Source organism: Erythrolamprus reginae, chromosome 1, assembly GCF_031021105.1.
Source record: "Erythrolamprus reginae isolate rEryReg1 chromosome 1, rEryReg1.hap1, whole genome shotgun sequence".
In the NCBI taxonomy this organism is placed as follows: Eukaryota; Metazoa; Chordata; class Lepidosauria; order Squamata; family Dipsadidae; genus Erythrolamprus; species Erythrolamprus reginae.
Window position 1 is genome coordinate 271,903,991 of NC_091950.1, and position 22,768 is coordinate 271,926,758.

At 40.9% G+C, this 22,768-nt stretch overlaps 1 protein-coding gene across 1 annotated transcript in view; it reads left to right on the forward strand.

The window, feature by feature from the left end:
- The window catches only part of PRIM2 (DNA primase subunit 2), a 128,687-nt gene that overhangs the window by 42,048 nt on the left and 63,871 nt on the right, over nucleotides 1–22,768 (forward strand). The window lies entirely within an intron of this gene.

The window sequence follows — 22,768 nt, forward strand, 5'->3', positions numbered from 1 at the left end:
CTCCTTATTATTCAGTTATTGGCTCAGCCTTGTCTTCTGTTAATTGTCAGACTATGGCTACTTTTCCCAAGAGAGGCACAACTAAAGGTCCCAGAGAGGCCAGGCCTACAGGCGATGAGATTACTAGTATCCCCCAGGCCTCTTCCTCCTCTTCTCCAGGGGCCCGCCCCTCGACCAAGGTCACCAGGGCCGAGAAGAGAAGGGACCTAGCCCTACAAAAAATCCATGACAAATCAGCAAAACGTTTGAAAGTGCAGGCCCAAGTAATCAGTAGTCAAGACCCACCAGAGGCCTCTAGTCTGCCTCCTTCTGGGGTCCCTGTGTTATCTCTGGATGAGCCAAACCTAGACAGACCCCAACCTAACCTATGGGGCATAGGTCCAGAGGAACCAGATATTATTGAAGATTCCCCCCAGCCAGGATCCTCCCAGGCCTTTAGGGATTCTTCTGCCATTTCTGCTGATATTTCCAGTTTACCTCCTGAGTTCCAATCTATTTTTGCTGTGTTGTCCAAAGCCATTGATGCCAAACTCTCCACCATCAATGAGCTTCCCTTACCTCTTCCTCCTTCTCGTCCCTCCCGCCCTTTGGGTTCCTCCCCAGCGGTCAGAGCTCCTATTCAGGATGATTCAGAATCCTCCCAGGATGAATATGAGGATGTAGAGGAGGATGAGGACCCTTTCCAGGGATTATCAGATGATGAGGAATCCCAAATAAAGGTCCCTCCTCCAATTACTATTTTTCCTTCTCAATTATTCAAATCTCTCCTCCTCAAAGCTAGAATTTCTACGGGATTAGCGGCCCAGGAGAAACAAGCCTCCACTTCCACTGATCCCCCGGAGGAGAATTTACCTTACTTCACAGAGGAACAGGAGGATAACGAGGTAATTCCTATGCCTAAATTGTTTAAAGATGCCTTACTCAAACAGTGGGATTTTCCAGCCTCTGGCCTTAATCCCTCCACCAAGGACAGAAAGTTGTATAAACTCTCCTCTTCCTATGAAGAGCTTCTATCCTTTCCCAAACCAGATGAACCTGTCAAGATTCTTCACTCGGCAGCGGCTGTGCCAGGCGAGGCGGAGGAAGTCCTCCGCCCAGAGGACAAGCGCATCGAGCAAATGCTCAAAAGAGGATTCACCGCTGATTCCTGGGCCATTAAAAGTTCTGCAGCGGCCTCCTTTTTCTCCAGAGCCATGCTGCTGTGGCTTCGCCAACTTCAACAGCACATTCCTCCCGATGACTTGAGAGGTCAACAAGACTTCAACAAGGTCTTTGCAGCTGCCCAGTACGTGGCTGATGCCACCTTGCAATCTACTAGATTTTCTGCTAAGTCTATTGCAGCTTCTACAACGGCAAGAAGACTCCTATGGATTCGCCCTTGGCAAGCGGGAGTTCGCCAAAAGTGGCAGTTATCCCAGGGCCCCTTAAAGCGCGACCTTCTCTTCGGTGATCTTCTGGATCCACTCCTCACGGAGACCACGGACAAGAAGAAGGTTTTGGGTCCAACCACGAAAAAGGCTACCAAAACGCAGTCCTTTCGTCGCCCAGGGCGCCAGCAAGATCAAGCGGCTTCCTATCAGAGATCTCCAGGTCAGTATTCCCCCCGCTTTCGTTCCCAAGGTAGGAACTCCAGGGGTAGAGGGTTTCGCTTCCAAAGGGGAGCTTCCTCTAACAGGGCTTCAAAAAAACCTAGATGGTAATCTTACCTCCATTCCCATAGGGGGTCGCCTAGCTCATTTCGCCTCTAATTGGCGTCTCACCTCCAAGGACCCTTGGGTCATTGCCACAGTTCAAACAGGCCTTCTTTTAGAATTTATTTCTCCTCCCCCTAAACATTTTATTTCCTGCCCTTCTCCCAGGTCATCCTCAGATTGTAACCGTATGGAGGAGGCCATTTCTCATCTATTGTCCATCAGAGCCATTCAACCGGTCCCTTCCGGTCAGAAGGGTCTAGGTTTTTACTCCATCCTATTTATGGTTCCAAAGTCCTCCGGAGGTTGGAGAGCCATTTTGGATTTAAAGAAACTAAACCTATTCATCAAATATAGGAAGTTTAAGATGCACTCCTTGTCTTCTATTTTGGCCGCCATTCACTCGGGAGATTTCATGGTCTCCTTAGACCTCACTGAGGCCTACCTTCACATTCCTATAGCCAAATGCCACAGAAAATTTTTACGTTTTTCCTTTCAAGGCAGGCATTTCCAGTATAGGGCGATGCCATTTGGCCTTTCCTCGGCCCCTCGGGTCTTTACAAAGCTCTTGGGGTCCCTGGCGGCCTATATCCGGGCGTCTCCCATCCACATTTTATGTTATCTTGATGATATTTTGATTCATGGGAACTCCCTAGAGAGAGTGAAAACAGACCTTTCTGTCACCATGTCAGTCCTCCAGGACCATGGATTTCCCATCAACTTTGATAAAAGTCACCTCCAACCTTCCACATCCATTTCTCACCTGGGATCCATTATTGATTCAAAATCCTCCCAGGTTTTTCTCTCTCCCGAGAGAAAACTCAGTATAGTGGAGTTAATTTCTAACATTTTATCTAATTCTTCAGTATCCATAGTTACTCTATCTTCCCTTTTGGGGAAGATGGTGTCATGCATAGGCATCATTCCCTGGGCTCGCCTTCATGCTAGGGAACTCCAGTGGCTCCTGTTGCCTTTTCAGAGATCGGGGCACAGCAACTCAAATCGACGCATTGTCATCCCACTGAGTGTTCGCAGATCCTTCAAGTGGTGGAAGTCTCCGGCCATGGACAGAGGATCCCCGTTCAGGTGCCCGGATCAATTTGTCATCACCACAGATGCCAGTCTATCGGGATGGGGCGCCCACGCCCAGGGGATGATAGCCCAGGGCACGTGGTCCCCGGAGGAAGCTTCCAGGCCAATCAATTGGCTAGAGTTAAGAGCCGTTTCCCTGGCTCTGAAGCATTTCTCTCCTCGCATTCCCAACCGGCACGTTCTCATTCTCACCGACAACATTGCCACAAAAAGCCATATCTGCAGACAGGGGGGCACGAGATCCAAGGCTCTCATGAGGGAGGCCCTCAAGTTGGGCCTTTGGGCGGAAAAACATCTCCAGTCGCTCCTAGCCGATCACATCTCGGGGAGTCTCAACGTCCAGGCGGATTGGCTATCCCGAGCAACGATAGACCCAGGAGAGTGGAACCTCCATCAAGACCTGTTCCATCAAATCACTCTCAGATTCGGCCTACCAATTCTGGATCTCTTCGCGACCAATGCGAACGCCCAACTCCCTCGCTTCTATTCCAGATTTCCATCCCCGGGAGCGGAAGCAATCAATGCCCTCCGGAGTCCATGGCCTCCAGGCCTACTCTACGCATTTCCTCCAATTCCAATCCTCCCGGACGTGATTCACAAGGTCCTCACCGAGAGGGCCCGAGTAATCGTAATCGCCCCCCATTGGCCCCGCCGGCCCTGGTTCGCGGATCTCCAACAGCTGTCCGTCCAGGACCCTTGGCGACTCCCCGTTTCGGGGGATATGCTGCGGCAGGGGGCCTCTTTCCATCCAGACCCGGAGTGGTTCCACCTCACCGCCTGGCTGTTATCAGGAGAGATTTAGAACTGCGTGGTCATGACCCCGATTCAGTGGAGGTCATTTTAAAGGCCAGAAGGGGTTCGACCAATCGAATCTACGACCACACGTGGTCCAAGTTTCACCAGTGGTGTCTACAGGAAGGTCTCTCCCCTCTGTGCATCCCCATACACAGAATTATTTCCTTCCTTATGCAAGGCTTCCATAAAGGACTTTCCACCAGCACCCTCCGGCGTCATCTGGCAGCCATTTCATCTGTCCTAGGGGGCCCCCGCAGACAGCCTCTCCGATCCTTCCCTGAAGTTCAGGAATTCCTCAAGGGCATAGCCAACCTCAGACCTTCCAAGGTCCACAGGTATCCTTCCTGGGATTTGCCACGGGTTCTCCATTCCCTCACGCAGGCACCATACGAACCCCTAAAATCGGCGTCCCTCAGGTACCTATCCTTTAAGGTAGCATTCCTGGTGGCTATTACCTCTGCCCGACGCATTTCGGAGCTGGCTGCCCTCTCAATCAGGCAGGACCTTTGTCAATTCCATCAGGACAAGGTAGTCTTGCGACTGGACCCCACCTTCTTACCCAAGGTCAGTTCCATGTTCCACAGATCTCAGGATATTGTCCTACCTTCCTTCTGCCTCCAACGAGACCATCCCTTGGCAATTAGATGGCACACCCTGGATCTCACCAGAGCGCTGAGAATATATATCCAACGCACAGGACCCTTTCGGAGGTCAGAAGCACTTTTTGTAGCCTATCATCCCAGAGTCATGGGGGCCAAAGTGTCTTCTACAGTAATAGGCCGTTGGATCAGAGGGACTATATCTAAGGCCTATGAGTCGGCCTCCCTCTCAGTTCCAAGGAACATCACAGCGCATTCCACCAGGAGCGCAGCCACCTCGGCCGCTTGGGCGACTCAAGCCCCGTTGGAGGAGGTCTGCAAAGCAGCCACTTGGGCCTCGCCAAATTCCTTCATCAAGCACTACAAAATTGATTCTTACGCTTCAGCGGACGCTGCCTTCGGCAGAAGGGTACTCCAATCCGTTATCTCACACGATAGCAAGCTAATCCCACCCTAGGGACCATCTATTGGGTATGTCCCATGTGACTGCTGGACCCGCTCCTTCAGTACGGAGAATAGGCGTTGATTGCTTACCTGAACGCCTCTTCTCGTACGGTGAGCGGGTACAGCAGTCACTTCCCGCCCTTGTATGTGTCTTCTTTACCTTTCTATATCTTTCTTTCCTCTAACAATGAGAGTTGAACACTACAGAGCTTCACAACTGAGCCTAGTCTATGGATTCGCGAATTCTGGGGAAGGGGCGGATCCGGCAAGCTTTTTTAATACTAGGCTCAGTTCCACCGGATTGGACATGAGCAACCCATGTGACTGCTGTACCCGCTCACCGTACGAGAAGAGGCGTTCAGGTAAGCAATCAACGCCTAATTCCTGAGAAAATAATATGCATTTCCCCCCTAAAATCTGTATATTAAGTGTGTTAATTACTTATCTCAATTTAATTTAGTGCTATTTAGTCTTCTATTAATCCACTGCATTTGGAATATACTTTTTCCTATGCACATAGGAATTCTTTTTTGCTAGATTATTTCCTGATGCCATTTGATATTCTAAAATTAAAGTATGTCATATGAATGCCAATATAATTCATGCTTCTGTGAAGCTTATTGCTTTATGTGATTCAAATGTGAATACAGTCAAGAACCACTTAAAGAGTGGATGTTTGCTAAGTGATAAGGATTTTATTAAACAGATGGAACCAGAAATGGCAGGTCCGCCCCCCCCAACAAAGCAGAAATTCTCTGATAATGCCATCTCTGATAATGCCCAATTATAACATACATATAAATAGAAATGATTGCTAGCTAAAGTTAATTTTTTTAGGGGGGCTTTGTCTCGACTTAACTGATATAGATCTTTGGTGCTGGCTAGGTATGAATTTTACAAGCCACATATTTTCTCACTAAGGAGATTCTGGGAAAAGGGAAAGAAATAAGTCCCTGATTTCCACACTTAAATAAATTAAACAATTTAATGTTGTGCGATTTATTCAGGAAACAAATGATATCTTGTATAGGATTCAAAATTTATAAATTAAGGTTTTGGTTTTTTATTTTATTCTAAGTTGTATAATAGTAAAAATAGATTAGACTTGATGTCATTGAATCACAGAAATAATCTAGAATTACAAGAATTTGGACCTTATGCTATGTTTTAATTTCTTAATTCATCTCTCTAAAAGAAGAAAAGATCATGTCAGGGAGACTGAACGAGAGGGAGGAGTCAAGTGGGGAATTAGTCTGCAATTGTTATGTAGGCAGGAGAGGACAAGCTTTGACTCCCTCTCCCCTTGAATGTCATTGAACCTTATTTAGGGAAATTGCCAATCTGGGAAGATTCCTGGGAAATAGGGATGAACAAAACCACCCCCACCCCCATTTCAGCAAAATTAGTCGTCTTTCACATATTTGTTTTATAATTTTATCCTCATTCCTTCTGGCTATTTGAACGAATCACCTCAATGTTGTTCTGTCGGGCTCTCTGGTAGACTCCTCCCAAAAATTCACAGCTACAAATTTCAGACACACACACATTTGAAAATTCAAAACAATGTTCTTTATAATGAAAATTCACTTAAACCAAGCCCTCTTTTGGTATAGCAAAGAGCACTCGTCTCCAAACAAACTAGTAATTTGTACAAGTCCCTTATCAGTTCTGTGATACTTAGCTTGCAGCTGTGAGGCAATTCACAGTCCTTCTTTCACAAAGTGAAACACACTTTTTGCTCTGGTTTAGTTTCAAAGCGGGGAAAAATCAGCACACAAAAGGTCAAAGTCAGTAAAGCAGTCACGAAACACAACGATCAGATAATTCTCCACAATGGCCAAACCCACAGGCTGCTATTTATAGCAGCCTCACTAATTACCACAGCCCCACTCAACCACAGGTGGCCTCATTTTCTTTGATAATAATCTCTCAGTTGTTGCTGCCTATGCATCGCTCTCTGCATGCGTGGCTGTATCATTAACTCTTGTTCTGAATCCAAGGAGGAGCTAGATAATTGATCTCCTTCTGAGCTGTCTGCCACACTCTCCTCCTCCCTGTCACTTATGTGTTCTTGGTCAGAAGAGCCTTCATCATCAGATTCAACCAGGGGTAAAACAGGCCTGCAGCATGTGGATGTCTCACCCACATCCACAGTCCTTGGGGCAGGAGCTGGGCCAGAGCTAACCACAACAAATGTAATACTTTCATATTGGCCACTTGCTTTTCTATTCATTCCATATTTGTTTAGTACCTGTTAATTCCTGACTCTTTCGCATCTTGTGGGAAACACACTGTGCTGCTTAAGAAACTCCTTCCTACTGCATTCAACTTATTATAAGTAGTCTTTGAATGATGACCTTTTAACACTGCCCCCTGTTTATTATCACTGGGCTGTAAAGAATAGGTGACATTGTGGCTTACACCAAATAGTATTTGTTCATAAATTACAAAAATTCACCTAAGGAGATGACTTAGAAAACATTTTAAAAAAAGAATTAAAATAAATCTCCACAGGAAACAATGGAAAATCCTTCACTAAAAAATAATTTTACACTATTTTAAATAATTTAGGTATCAAACTCGCTTGCATCATGTGACGTATCGTTATTTATCACAATCTATTTGCCTTTGCGGAGCTGGGTGGGTGCGGCTCACACTTGATGCATCCTGCCCGCAGGCCACCAGTTTGACAGGCCAGATTTAGATTATCTGTAATCAAAACAAAACAAAACAAAAACAAAACTTCAGCCCTGTCTACCATGATAGGAAAAACAGAGGTCTTTTCAGTTTCTTAATATAAACTTTCTGGGTCACTGCAGAATATTCTCTGGATAACAAAAGAGAATATTCAATGAACGTTCTTCTGAATTTTATTTTCAGTTAGTATATCATTTCAATGCAGGTTCCTGATTGTTCTGATTTTTTTTTAATGCCCCTGGCTAGTTTCATATAGCTCTGCTTTTTTTGTTTGGTTTTTTTGGTACAGTTTGCATACCAAACGTAAGAGCATCTATATTGTTCTTGCTGATATTTGTCCTTGCAGATTGGAGTGGCTGTCTACAAGCAGAAATGGGAGGGGGGGGGAGAAAGAGTGAAAAGGATTGCATGAATAGCATTAACAGTAGAAGGAGAGTTGATATGAAGCTTAGGGTGGAAATAATAATAATAATAATAATAATAATAATAATAATAATAATTTATTAGATTTGTACGTCACCCCTCTCCAAAGACTTGGGGCGGCTCACAACAATAATAAAAAAACAATATTATAGCGAAACAAATCTAATATTAAAAAAGAAGCATATAAAACCCTATCATATTTAAAAACCAAACAACACATACATACCAAACATAAAAGGGTAATTGCGTGAGGGTTGTTTGCATATAGCCAAAAAAAAATTATTCTAAACTGTCAAGGTCATCCTTTGCCTTTGCACTTCTGCACCTGCACTGAAGGAGATGGGAATTGCTGCCAAGTTGGCAGATGAAGATTGGTCACCGTGATGGTCTTGGGAGTGTGGGGACAAAGGCTTGAACTTTCAACTGAGTGGAGAAACCCCTGGGACTTCAGATCCGGGTTTCTCCCAGATGTGCCAACACGGCTTGGAACTTTGATGAATACTTTTGCCTCGGACTCTGATTTAGTTTCCGATGCTATTTGGAACCCTGACACTAAGTCAGGATTAGGCTAGGCTTTCCTGCTAGGCTGGAAAAGGTCTAGAAAATTAAAGTCCATTTACTTGTTACAAAACTATAGCCAAACTGCTGTGCTCAGAAAAGTTGGAGCACTTAAAACAGCATCCTTCAAAACAGTGAAAACTCAACATGCCTTCTATGAAGTTAGAATATTGAGGTTGAAACATTTTGCACATATCTAATATTTCTGTTCAGAAAGTCATGTTGCCCACATTGCTTTGCTTGACATACAGTTGCCTTCAAATATGAACAGATTGTATACAAAATTGTCTTGATGATGGAGAAGATATTTGTTGCTAGGAAACATAAGAACATTCTTGGGTTCTTGCAAAACCTTCGGCAGTTTGATTCATCAACTTTGTACTTGAAAATTGTAGAAAACATTCACACATTTTCACTTCAGTTTTTAAAATATAGTGCCCAAAATGCAAAAAAGCATTTAGTATGATATATCTCTTGCAATCTATAGTTGCTAAAGTATAAAATACAAATTTACAATATTTTGATAAATGGATCTGAAGTTGGATTTTATTAAAGGCAGCTAAATTCATAGAACTTTTTTTTCAGAGTGAGGCCAGGGCAGTTTGTATTCTGATTATCCAGTCTGCAGTTGTATGATGTTGAAGGTGATACATTAGAGCAGGCGTGTCAAACTGGCGGCCTGTGGGCCAGATGCATCACACACAGGCCACGCCTACACCAGCTCCGCAAAGGGGATATGTCACGTAACAGCAACATGATACTGCGAGTTTGACACCTATGCATTAGTGAGATAATAGAAAAAAAAATAAATTGGGAGCCCAAATAAATATGACAATGGTCAGTCGTTTATTGGCATGCTGTGGGATTAAGGATGAATATGTCTTTTATATAGAAACATAGAAACATAGACAGCAGAAAAAGACCCCATGGTCCATCTGTTCTGCCCTTATACTATTTCCTGTATTTTAACTTAGGATGGATATATGTTTATCCCAGGCATGTTTAAATTCAGTTACTGTGGATTTACCAACCACGTCTGCTGGACGTTTATTCCAAGCATCTACTACTCTTTCAGTAAAATAATATATTCTCGCGTTGCTTTTGATCTTTCCCCCAACTAACTTCAGATTGTGCCCCCTTGTTCTTGTGTTCACTTTCCTATTAAAAACACTTCCCTCCTGAACCTTATTTAACCCTTTAACATATTTAAATGTTTTGATCATGTCCCCCCTTTCCCTTCTGTCCTCCAGACTATACAGATTGCGTTTTATGCTTAAGACCTTCCACCATTTTTGTAGCCCGTCTTTGGACCTGTTCAATTTTATCAATATCTTTTTGTAGGTGTGGTGTCTCTTCTATTTTACCTCTCAAATAGAAATAAAAGTTTTAAAGGAAGCTGTTTCTTTTTCTATCTTGCCAAAAGTCAGGGAAGAGAAATATTATCCCATCGCTTGACCTCATAATAATATATTATACAGAAATGTATAGGTGTTTTTGAAATAAAACAATCATTAACCTTCTGCTCTACACCAGTAGATTATAAAAAAATATAGCCCAGCTATTGGTAGGAGACTATGTTGTCAAGTCCTCTTTGTCATATTTGTTGACTTTTTGGAGGAAAGCCAACCGAAGTATGTATGTTGCTACTCCCTTCCAAAAAACCAGAACAGACATTACACGGGTCAGAAAACATTATTTTAGAAAACCACACACATACAGCAAAAAATGTTACAAAGAAAAATCCTACAGCATTAGATATAATACCTTAAAATCAGAGTGGGGTTGCTGCACTACTATTCCAACAAATCCTAAGATCCACGTGTACAAAATATAAAGTTAGAATTAAGAGATTGTAAAGCTTGGGATTTGTTCTGAGTGCCAGAACTGAACAGCTCTCAGAGTTTTCTCAGTCAGAAATTGACTGCTTATCAAAACTGATTTCTACATTTCAACAGTATCATTTGGAGCTGCTTAGCAGGAGGTAGGTCATTTTATTGTTGTTGTTGCCAAATACTTGAAAATTGAATGAATCTATTGTAAATAATCCAGATATCTACCAGAGGAACTAGATCTGTTTCTAATGTCTTATATTATCTGGTGGTGTATATCTGTATCCATTATTATGTTTACTAATACATACAGCAGTCAAGATCACTTTATTTTTTAATTCTTCAATATATGCCAGACTCCAAGCAAATTCCTTATGAATCAAATACAAATATGCTATCATAATTTTGCTAAACAAACATTGTTTGCTATTAGCAGCATCAAGATTTGTTATTCGTAGATTTTATGTCCTGAAATATATATGTAATAGCAGCTTTGCAAGAGCAGCATACCCTAAACCAGTGTTTTTCAACCAGTGTGCCGTGGCACACTAGTGTGCCGCGAGACATGGTCAGGTGTGCCGCGAAGCTCAGAGAGAAAGAAAGAGAGAGAGAAAGAAAAAAGCAAGAGACAGAGAAAACGAGAAAGAAAGAGAGAGAGCAAGAGAGAGAAAGAAAGCAAGAGAGAGAGGGAAAGAGAGAGAGAGAAAGACATAGAGGGAGGTAGGGAGGGAGAGAGAAAGAGAGCAAAAAAGGGGAAGGAAGGAAGAGAAACAGAGAGATGGAGAGAGAGAGAAAGAAAGAGGAAGGAAGGGAGAGAAAGAGGGAAGGAGAAAGAAATAGAGTGAAGGGGAGGAAAAGAGAGAGAGAGAGATTTTTTTTGTCCAAACTTTTTGTAGCCCCCCCCCCCCCCCCGGCTCAATGTGCCCCAGGGTTTTGTAAATGTAAAAAATGTGCCGCGGCTCAAAAAAGGTTGAAAATCACTGCCCTAAACTTTTAGAAAATGACTTGATAGCTCTTCTGATTGGTATCTTTATTATTGCAGTGAATCTCAGTAACTTTACCTTAAAGCAGGGGCATCAAACTTGATTTCCTTGCGGATTATATTTTACTTCTGGGGATTGGGATGGGTGTGACCGACTCAGCATCACACATGTTGGGGGCGGCTGTGGTCGCCAAAGCACTCTGCCAACAAAAACTGAGGTCATAAAATATAGATAATTTCCATCTTTTTCTGTACATTTCTCATTTTTTTGCACATCCACCATGCTTCATAACATCTAGATGATGTTTGTTGGATGTTCAAAAAAGATGTGGGTCACAACTCTTCTTGTCCATAGTTCCAACAGAAATGTGAAGTGCCTTTATGCATTCTAAACAATTACTCTTGTGTCATATATCAACAGTAGATGATTTATAAAAGTTCTCTTTCAGATTATAACATAATGTATTTTTAAATTCTTTCTACCATATATTTTCCTTTCTTCTAACAGTGTATTATAACTATCATATGTTTATCTTTTGCTTGTTTTTCTTCTGTTTCAAATTTCAATAAAAGTTTATGCTGTTTGGCAATCGCACATTCATCATTTGTACACAATTCGGTTTCAAAATTTTGAAACAGAATTGTGTACAAATGATGAATGTGCAATTGCAAAATAACATAAACTTTGTCTACTTTACAAAACCCCTTTTGTCTACTTGAAAACTTTTTGATAACAGTAAATAAGAAAGCCATTAGCAGCCATATCCCCCCATCACCAATACTCTTGATTGTATTTTGTATACCACTTGTCCAAATTCTAGCATCTCATGATATGTGACAGTAACTATTTGTATTTGCCCATTATCTTTCATTTTAGAGGATGCTTCTTGGGCAGAGAACCACAAGGTATTTCAAACACAACTTGAAGAGGATGGTTTTTTTAAATGATGATCTCAAAGAAGAGTGGGGAAGATAAATGGCTATTAGAAAATATTCACATTCAATTTCATTTCAAAAATCTCAGACAAAACAGTTTCAGAGTCTCTGATCTTAGAGCTTCGAAGTTGAAAAGCTTAATATTTTTTTCCTTTTCATGCTTTTTGTCAAGGATTTGCACTAACCCTTCCCCCAACACGCTATTTAGCTCTGTAAACACCATCTATCATTGTAGCTTTTGCCAGTAAATTCTATTTGGAATTGAGAGTAGGGGTATGCAATTTTGTGCAGATGGTGTTCAATAATATTTGATCACCTGAAGTTTCAAACTGTGAAGAAGAAGGCTTTGTGGTTTGGCTTTAATATCTGAAAATTATGATTAATGAGGGTCTTGTCACTTGAGATTTGTTTCAGGTATTGAATTCTGAGTGTTAACCCAAAGTAATTCGCTGTAACATAAATGGATGATTTTTATAATATGCATATACAAGGTTATAAGGTAATAACTTTGACACTGCAGTATAAAACATGATTGAAATGACTTTGTCCTCTGGATGCTTCATGCTGAAGTGCAATAGAGAAGTGCTTTCATTTTAGTATAATTTCATTTAATGTCTTCCTATTATTGTGGTGCCATTTATTTTTTTCTCTCCATTTCTGGTAGTAAACAGCAGTTAGAGTTTCTTAGGCCATGATGGAAGTTCAAGGCACCTGCAGTGTTTTTAAAAGTTTCTAAACAATTTCAATAAATTTCATCAATATTATACCTTGCAAGGCCATTGTATGAGATACAATGCACTAAGTGCCCATGCTAAAACAAAGTCAAACAAGATACAAGGAAGCAGGCAATGGAAATGAATTATGCATGAAGAATACAGTTCTGGTAATTTCTACTCCCTTAAAGACTTTCCTTTCAGTTTGGAGTACTTTGCCAAGTATCGACTAGGTTTCTTTCTTTTTTAAAATATTTTTTTATTAATTTTTAACAAGTTTAATATACACACAACATAAAACAGTGCATAGTGAAATGTGCCCACCACCTCGACAAACACACATACCCCACCACCACTCGGGGATGTTTCTTATATAATCCACTTTGACCCAAGAGCAAATATCTATTTACATATTATAGAGTGATTCCAATTTATTTCTTATAGCTTGGTCTTGGATTCTACTCATCATATATCGTCTTACCTTGTCCCACCGTCCCATCAGTTGTCTCAATTCAGTTTCATTATCCAAATTTATCCTTTTATCCATAATTTCAAATTGAATAGATACAAACCCGGGGTTTAAGATTTTTTTGCCTCTTCTTACAAACTATTTTCACCTTAAAAACCCACTGCTGCCACTGGGATGCCCCGCCTCCCGACTTCCGTTGCCAGGGAAGCGCCTGTTTTTGCACTGCTGGAATTCCCCTGAGGCTCCCCTCCATGGGAAAACCCACCTCCTGACTTCCGTGTTTTTGTGATGCTGCGCTTCGCTGGCAACGGAAGTCCGGAGGTGGGGTTTCCCAGCGAGGGGGGCCTCAGTGAAATTGCAGCATCAAAAAACACGGAAGTCTGGAGGTGGGGTTTCGAGGACTTCGGTGTTTTTGCGATGCTGCGATTCCCCTGCAGCATCGCAAAAACACAGAAGTCCGGAGGTGGGGTTTCCCGTGGAGGGGAGCCTCAGGGGAATCCCACCAGTGCAAAAAGGGGCGCTTTGGCTGGCAAAAGGGGTGAATTTTGGGCTTGCACGCATTAATCGCTTTTCCATTGATTCCTATGGGAAACATTGTTTCGTCTTACAAACTTTTCACCTTAAGAACCTCGTCCCGGAACCAATTAAGTTTGTAAGACAAGGTATCACTGTACTGCCATTTCCTTAGTGATTGTCCATTGTATATTTAGCATTCTATTAATGTCCTCTTGCACTTTTTGCCAAAATTCCTGCACTATCGGTCATTCCCAAAACATATGCATAAACACTCCTTTATCTTGACACCCATGCCAACAAATACCCCTGACATTCTGCTGAAAGTTTGCGAGTTGAACGGGAGTAAAATACCACTTATGTAATATTTTCCTTCTCATTTCCTTGATTCTTGTATTTTTAATTTTCCTTATAGTTTCTACTATATTTTCCATCTCTTGTACCTCTACTTGTATCTCATTTTGCCACCATTTAGTCAATCCTTCAATCGTGTTCCCGTCTGACTGCACTAGCAGTATCGACTAGGTTTCAGATTAAGATCTTGCTTTGTGGATATCTTCTTTCCTTCTCTTAGCTTTCTCCTCCTATACATAGAGAATGGTTCAGGTAGGATATTTACTGTACATTTTGACAGAATTGGAACTGATTGGTCCTGAGGATTTGGACTTCCATGTTGAGTCTGAATTAAGTGTACATTGTTATTATTCAAATTACTTCAGGTAGTCCTCAGCCAGTAGTAGCACCCAGCCAGATCTCAGAATAAAGAAGTAAGCATCACTGGACTTGAATAGTTGGATAGAAGACCACCAGGAAATTTAAGGCTTGTAGGTGACATTCTGAAATCAACAAAGTAACCCCAGTGAAGGAAAACTTTTTACATATGTTTAGTTAGCAAACTATTTTGTCTGCATGCTCAATAAGAATTTAGTGTGAGACAATTTTAGGAACAGAAATTGTAGCAGCAGTTAAAGTTCTATATGGTATTCAGAAACATAAATATTTTTGTGAAAATATTAACTTACGATTGTAAGGTAGTTGTTTGAGAATTGAGTGCATTAACATCAGTGAATTTGATTTAAATCTAGTGCTACATAACAAAGCTCCATTTCATGCTGAATAAAGTACAAATTATTAATGTATCTTAAATAGAAAACTATCTTTTGATAGATTTTTACTTCAAAAGCATTTTATTAAAATAAATTTGATATAAAAATATGATTTAAATTAAACCAATTTAAAATTTAAAAATCTGGTTTTTAATTTTTTTAAAAAATCTATTTTTATCCACCCTGATATGAATTTGATTTAAGCTTGTCTTGTCTTGACAATAATCCATTGTGGCATAAACACTGTAACATTAGGATAGAAGCTACCATGCATGTTCTGAAGTGGAAGAGTATCTTTTTGATTAAGCCAGAGAAATACATGTTTTGAACACTGGCATTATGATAATTGCCGACATTGAACTATTTGCATTGGTTGATGGCAACTCAAGTCTGCTTACTTCTGGAGTTGACAGTAAATTCTCACGTTTAACAAATGCAACCTGGATGGTAACAAGGCAGAATTAGCTTCCTGTTGGTCTATTTTTCCTATTTTAAAGATGTTAAATGGATTCTGTCATTCTACAAGTGAATTTTTTAATGTATCAAATAAGATATGCAGGAAATCCTCAACAATAGTTTGGATAGTGACCATTCCTAATTATAATGGCACTAAAAAAAGTAATGTGTAACCTTTTTTACACTTAGGACTGTTGCAGCATCCCCATGGTCACATGATCAAAATTGGTAAGCAATGTGTATTTGTGACAATTGCAGTGTCTTGGGGTCATGTGATCACCTTTTGCAAGCTCCTGACAAGCAAATGAGGAATCCATATTCACTTAACAACCTTGTTACCAACTTAACAACTGAAATGATTCACGTAATTGTGGCAAGAAAAGTCATAAAATGGGGCAAAACTCACTTAACAAATGTCTCGCTTAACAGCAGAAATTTTGGGTTCAGCAACAGTCATAAATTGAGGACTACCTATGTATTCAGGTTTCTGAAGCTTCGTCAAAGATTCTTTTTGTCTTTAGGTATTCCCCTCATTTATAGTTAAAGGAGAAATTAATACGATAGGGTGGTTTAGATATTTTGTTAGACTGCAGACAACAGTGGCAACTTAAAATAAGTTGTTAACAAACATGTTCCTTGGAACTGTTACATAAACAAGCCATCTGTCGCATACAATCTATAGTAATTCTAATGATTTCATTTCAGTCAACCATCTATTTTTAACTGGTGGAAATGTTCACAGATGGCAAGCTGTTAAAGAACAAAGTGCTTAGATTTACCACACAATTCTTTTTAGAAAGGCTATCATTGATTTAGCTATAACATTACATTGGTTCCATTTCAAAAACTGAGCTTAACATTAAGCTTCTAATGACTTCCTGAAGTAAAATCACTGAAAACGAGTCTAGCATGTTGTAGTCTGTAGGCTGGTTGATCATGATGCAACAGAAATTCTAATAAACCAGAGACTTCAAAACTTCTTTAGTTCACATGGAATAACTGAAGGAATTATACAGATTACAGTGGTACCTCGTGATACGAACCCCTCGTGATATGAACTTTTCGAGATACGAACCCGGGGTTCGGAAATTTTTTGCCTCTTCTTATGAACTTTTTTCGACTTACGAACCCGACGCCGATTGCAAAAACGGCGCTTTGCTGGGCAGTGCTGCCCGGCTGTAACCTTCTGAAACAACCGGGAGCTTCTTGGCGGCCTCCAGAACCCGAACCCAAACTTTTGCTGAACTTCAGGATTCGGCGTTCGTGAGAAGTGCCGCCGCCCGTCTGTCACCTTCTGAAACAGCCGGGCGCTTCTGGGCGTTCTCCCAAACGCCGAACCCGGATGTTTGGCAAAAGTTTGGGTTCGGGTTCCGGAGGCCGCCGAGAAGTGCCTAACTGTTTCAGAAGGTTACAGCCGGCTGCTGCCGCTGGGCAGAGCGCCGTTTTTGTGATCGGCGGCGTTTTCGGCCGATCTGGCGGCTCAAACGGAGGTGGGGAATCCCAATAGGCAATTCCATGGGCGGAGCTTTAACATCACGAAGACGTCCTTCCTGGAGATTTCAATGGTGTCACTTTCCTTCCATTCAATTCAATTTTGGAAGTTGGGATACTCTCCAGGGCAGGATCTGGATATTTTGCCAGAGGTGATGGAAAATTTTATTGGCTAAGCAGAAGTCCCCTTGTATTGTCTCATAAATAATTCTGTTTCCATTTTTCAGTTCCTCTGAGTAATTGAAGTCAGAGAGGCTTACTCCAAATCATTGTATATTTTGTAAGAAAGAGCATTATTGAAGGATTTCAAGTTTTTGAACTTACAATAGCTGGCACCTAATGATTTTTTTTTAAAGTCATAATCATTGAAACAGTTTATTAGAATATTTCATCCCAGATTTATACTGCTGTTTAAATATCAACTGATATGAAAGATTGATACTGATGTTGTTGTTATTGTTGTTGTTATTGTTGTTATTGTTGTTGTTGTTGTTATTATTATTATTATTATTATTATTTAGATTTGTATGCCGCCCTTCTCCGAAAATTTGGGGCGGCTATGTGTTAGTGATGCTCTCTTTTGCCGTTTAACTTACAGTCTTTGTTTAATTTCCATTTTCCCACTGTTATAATTATTACTAATTGAGCTTATGCAGCATGTGTGTTGATTAAAATATAGAAAACAGGCTTCCTCTTACTATTTCATTAATCTTTTGATTTACGTTTTTTAGGTTTAGTTAGTAATGTGCTTCTGGCATACAGAATTTATTTAAATGGATGATTAACAACATTTAAAGCATCTAAAATAACTGTTACCTAAAATCATCTGGGTGGCTATATAATGAAATATTATTTTCTATTTCTCCGTGGTCTTGATCTATGTAGGCTCATTGATTGTACAGTTGATGCCTCATGGGATTTTTGAGCAACAGATACATCATACCTTATGATCCCTCTCAAGCTTTATGACTTTTTAGTGAGACTCCTTTAAGGTGCTATTTACTCCTGATTTTAGTGTATTGTGTTTTTATTTCATTTAACCATTGATTTTTATATGTGATTAACTGAAGCTATAAAGCAGGGATGTCAAACTTGCGACATGTCACTTGATATATTGCAACTTTCCTCCACTTTACTAAACCGGGATTGGGCATGGCCAGCATGTGATGTACCTGGCTCGTGGGGCGTGAGCTTGACACTTGTGCTATAAAGGAATTCTCGCGTTCTCTTTTTCTTAATTGTTGATTTTAAATTTGTAATTCTGGTCTAACTCTGCCCCCAACCCTTAAAAGGAAAGGGGCTGATTTATCTAGTTATTTGCACATAAACTACAAGCGCCAGAAGCTGGCCCTATAAATTTAAATTCCATTTTTACTCCTTACTGTGCCAGTAAAGCACAAAGGTTGTGGGATTCCTGTCCCTCTCACATACTGGGGTTAGCAGGGAAAGCACTGGGTAAAGGCATTCTCCTGGAACATAGATAATTATATTAAGTACCAAGTGGCTATACAGCCACTCAATTTATGACCACAATTGAGCCCAAAATTTCTGTTGCTCAGGAACACAGTTGTTTATTTATTTATTTATTGTTAGAGTTGAAAGGGACCATGAAGGCCATCGAGTTCAACCCCCTTCCCAAGCAGGAACCCTATAGTACACCAATCAAGTGGCAGTTCAATCTTCTCTTTAAAATGTCCAGAGTGTTGGAGTTCACAACGTCCACTGGTAGGTTGTTCCATTGGTTGATCGCTCTGACCGTCAGGAAGTTCCTCCTTATCTCCATGTTGAATCTCTCCTTGGTCAGCTTCCAGCCGTTGTTCCTCGTCTGGCCCTCTGGTGCCCTGCAAAATAAAGTGATCCCCTCCTCTCTGTGACATCCCCTCGTATACTTGTTAAGTGAGTTGTGCCCCATTTCCAACCTTTCTTGTCACAGATGTTAAGTGGATCACTGCAGTTAAATTATTAACACAGTTGTTACCTGAATTTGACATTCCCATCAGACGATTACATGACTCCAGGACACTGCAACAGTCAGTTGCCAAGCACTGGAATTTTTATCACTTGGAGATGATACAATGGTTGTAAATATGAAAAATGGTTATAAATCACTTTTTTCATTGCCGCTGTAACTTCAAATGAATGAATGATTGTAAATCAAGGGCTACCCATACTAAGACAGGAAGGCTGTGATGACCTGGGCATGGCACAAAGGCAACACAGCAGAGAACTGGTATGAGTCCCTTTATTGGCACCAATTTTGCCTCCAATGTCCTGTTTACTCTCCAGCCTGGAGAAGAGCTCTCCCACAAACCTGCAGCAGCTTCTGGTTGCAGATACTTCAGTCCAAACGCTGTAAGCAGAATGACAGCAATCAATTACTCCAGCAGGGCAAGATAATGAGTCCCAGAAGCGAAGAATTCATGGCAATAATTCCAGCAAGATAAGATAAGCCTACAGAAGCACTGCAATAATTCAAATAGTCACGAGGAATGCAGGCCACAACTTTCAACACTATATGAATTCAGCGTTTGTTCCCAAAAAACGCCCCTCTCAACTGCCTCTCCTTTAAATTCCATCCTCAGGTGTGCCTTGTAAAGAGAATTGGGGGCCCTTTACTTCTTTGTAAGCCATGGGACCTATGATGTTCTCTTCTGCATTCTTCCCTGTGTGCCCTAGGATGAGGAGGGGATAGGCCTTGGTCATCATCTGAACCCCCCTTTTCTTGTTCTACCTCTCCCCTGCTCTGCCCAGCTTGACTTTACCCGTCCCCAATTTCCTCCACAGCCAATGGAGCCACTCTCCCACTCCCCATCAGCTGTTCATCCTCTAGATTCTGAGGACATGACAAAGGCAAAGCAGAAAATATAAACCAAAAGGCTTCTGAGAGAGGAGGTCTTCACATGGTGGGTTTATCCTGCCATGAGAGTTATTGTTGAAAGCAAAAGTCTCTATCAACAACAACAACAAAAATCATACTTAATATTGGAATTTACTTACACGTGGACTAGCTAGTACATAGAAACATAGAAACATAGAAGTCTGACGGCAGAAAAAGACCCCATGGTCCATCTAGTCTGCCCTTATACTATTTTCTGTATTTTATCTTAGGATGGATATATGTTTATCCCAGGCATGTTTAAATTCAGTTACTGTGGATTTATCTACCACGTCTGCTGGAAGTTTGTTCCAAGGATCTACTACTCTTTCAGTAAAATAATATTTTCTCATGTTGCTTTTGATCTTTCCCCCAACTAACCTCAGATTGTGTCCCCTTGTTCTTGTGTTCACTTTCCTATTAAAAACACTTCCCTCCTGGACCTTATTTAACCCTTTAATATATTTAAATGTTTCGATCATGTCCCCCCTTTTCCTTCTGTCCTCCAGACTATACAATTTTTGTTAGATGAACATGAACAAACCATCATTAAAATCCAGCTAACATTGTTCAGTAGGAAATTAGGTTCTTGGTTTGGAGGTTTGCCTGCTTTGCATAATTATAATTATTGGCTGATATCATTCCTAAGCTGGATAGTATTCGCCAGAGTCACCCTTGCCTGATTTACATTCCTTATTTCAAAATTGTGACGGGTATCTTTTTAGGAGAGGCTGCAAGCTTCAGCTAATGGAAGTGGGTTTTTTTTCTGATTGGTACAAATATTATAATGTATTACATGCACGTTAGAAAGTTGTACCCCCGATGTCACTTATTTTCCTGGCACAATTTAAGTTTCTGTTTTTGACCTTAAAGGCAAAAGTGACTGATATTTAATTATGTTAGGCAGAGTGTATTTCAGTAAGAGCTTGTATTAAATCCTCTTAAAAATGCAGTCACTTTCCAAGTACTATTTGTCCAGCACTCAGCAGAGAGCCTTTTATGGAAAACATAGAATGAGTGACCTTTTTGTTTTTAGGAAAGGATGTAAAACCTGCTTTTTAACCAGACCTTTTCAGTTTCATTTGGTTGAAATGATCTTAACTGTTTTATCAATTTTTAATCAAAATTGTGCTTATAGCATTTAATTATTATTACTAGTGGCTTCATTTGCATATAAATGATTTGTTTAATTTTGATTTAGCTTGATGTATGAATCCAGCTATTATGGTCTCTAAATTATGCTCTATGGCAAATGTTCTTGGTTTATAGCATACTTAGTGTCTCAGTATTTTTTTTTCCCTAGGGCCCCTAGACTAAAACTGTGAACCACCTCAAGCGAATACTTTGTGCATTGTCCAACAGATGTTGAGTATTGCTGTGTTTCCTTCAAAAATGTAAAATATCCCACAGAGCCCCAGTGAGCATGCTGCAGCACCCTGGAGCACCGTAGCACAGTTTGGAAATGTTGCTCTATAACAGAACATCTTTTGCGTTGTCAGGTTATTGAACCTATCTTAAAAATAAATGAAACTTGTGGTTATTACCTTAAGATTTAATAACTCGAGGTATTAAAAGCTCACTGGGCCAAATGGAGTGGATGAAGCAGCGCTCGAGGATATAAAATATATATTTAAGCCTGCAGCTTTATGAACCTGACTAGAACATGCCATTGTGTATAATAGATTCTTTCTGAATAAATATGTGTAGGAATATGCTGGAGAACATGAACAAACAGGAAGTAGATTGTCACAGATTTTCAATAAAAATGTATTTGCAGCATTTCACTTTACCTGCAATAACGCTAGAACAGTGTTTCTCAACCTTGGCCGTTTGAAGATGTGCGGACTTCAACTCCCAGAATTCCCCAGCCAGTGTTGCTGGCTGGAGAATTCTGGGAGTTGAAGTCCGCACATCTTCAAACGGCCAAGGTTGAGAAACACTGCACTAGAACATAAAGACAATAGGCTGGATCAGACTAAGGGCTTTATATATACAGTGATACCTCGTCCTACAAACGCCTTGTCATACAAACTTTTCGAGATACAAACCCGGGGTTTAAGATTTTTTTGCCTCTTCTTACAAACTATTTTCACCTTACAAACCCACCGCCGCTGCTGGGATGCCCCGCCTCCGGACTTCCATTGCCAGCAAAGCACCCGTTTTTGCGCTGCTGGGATTCCCCTGAGGCTCCCCTCCATGGGAAACCCCACCTCCAGACTTCCATGTTTTTGTGATGCTGCAGCGGAATCCCAGCAGCAGAATCCCAGCAGCGCAAAAACAGGTGCTTCACTGGCAACGGAAGTCCGGAGGTGGGGTTTCCAAGCGAGGGGCACCTCAGTGAAATCGCAGCATCGCAAAAACACAGAAATCCGGAGGTGGGGTTTCCCATGGAGGGGAGCCTCAGGGGAATCCCACCAGTGCAAAAACGGGCGCTTCGGCTGGCAAAAGGGGTGAATTTTGGGCTTCCACGCATTAATCGCTTTCCCATTGATTCCTATGGGAAACATTGTTTTGTCTTACAAACTTTTCACCTTAAGAACCTCGTCCCGGAACCAATTAAGTTTGTAAGACAAGGTATCACTGTACTCTACACAAACAAATTACTGGAAATTTTCCTGGCACATATATACAAGCAAATTACTTTCACATCCAGGCTATCTTTCAACCCTAGCTAGTGTACCTGGGACTGAAAAACAGTTATATTGTTAAATATTATTTTAAATTTAAAATGTGTTGCAAGAATTTCACTCTTGCATTCCAGGCGACCACTGGTGGATGCTACTGGCTGTAGCCTTAAAACCCTATCTAGTCCATTTCCCTCCTCCACCCCTCCCAAAACTCTCCTCTCCTTTGTATTCTGCAGCCCTGAGACGCACAGCATATCAATGAATGTTATAATGAATGACTTAATTTTTGCACCAGTGGCATAAAAATTGTGAAACAAACAAAAATGTATTAATATTTGTCACACTGTATTACTTTGATATCTATTTTAAATTATCACTCTTTTGATGTTTAATTTAAAATATCTGTACTGAAGCAGTGAAATTAAGAGGCAATTCCTTTCTTGGTTGGACTTACTTTCTTACTTTTTTGATG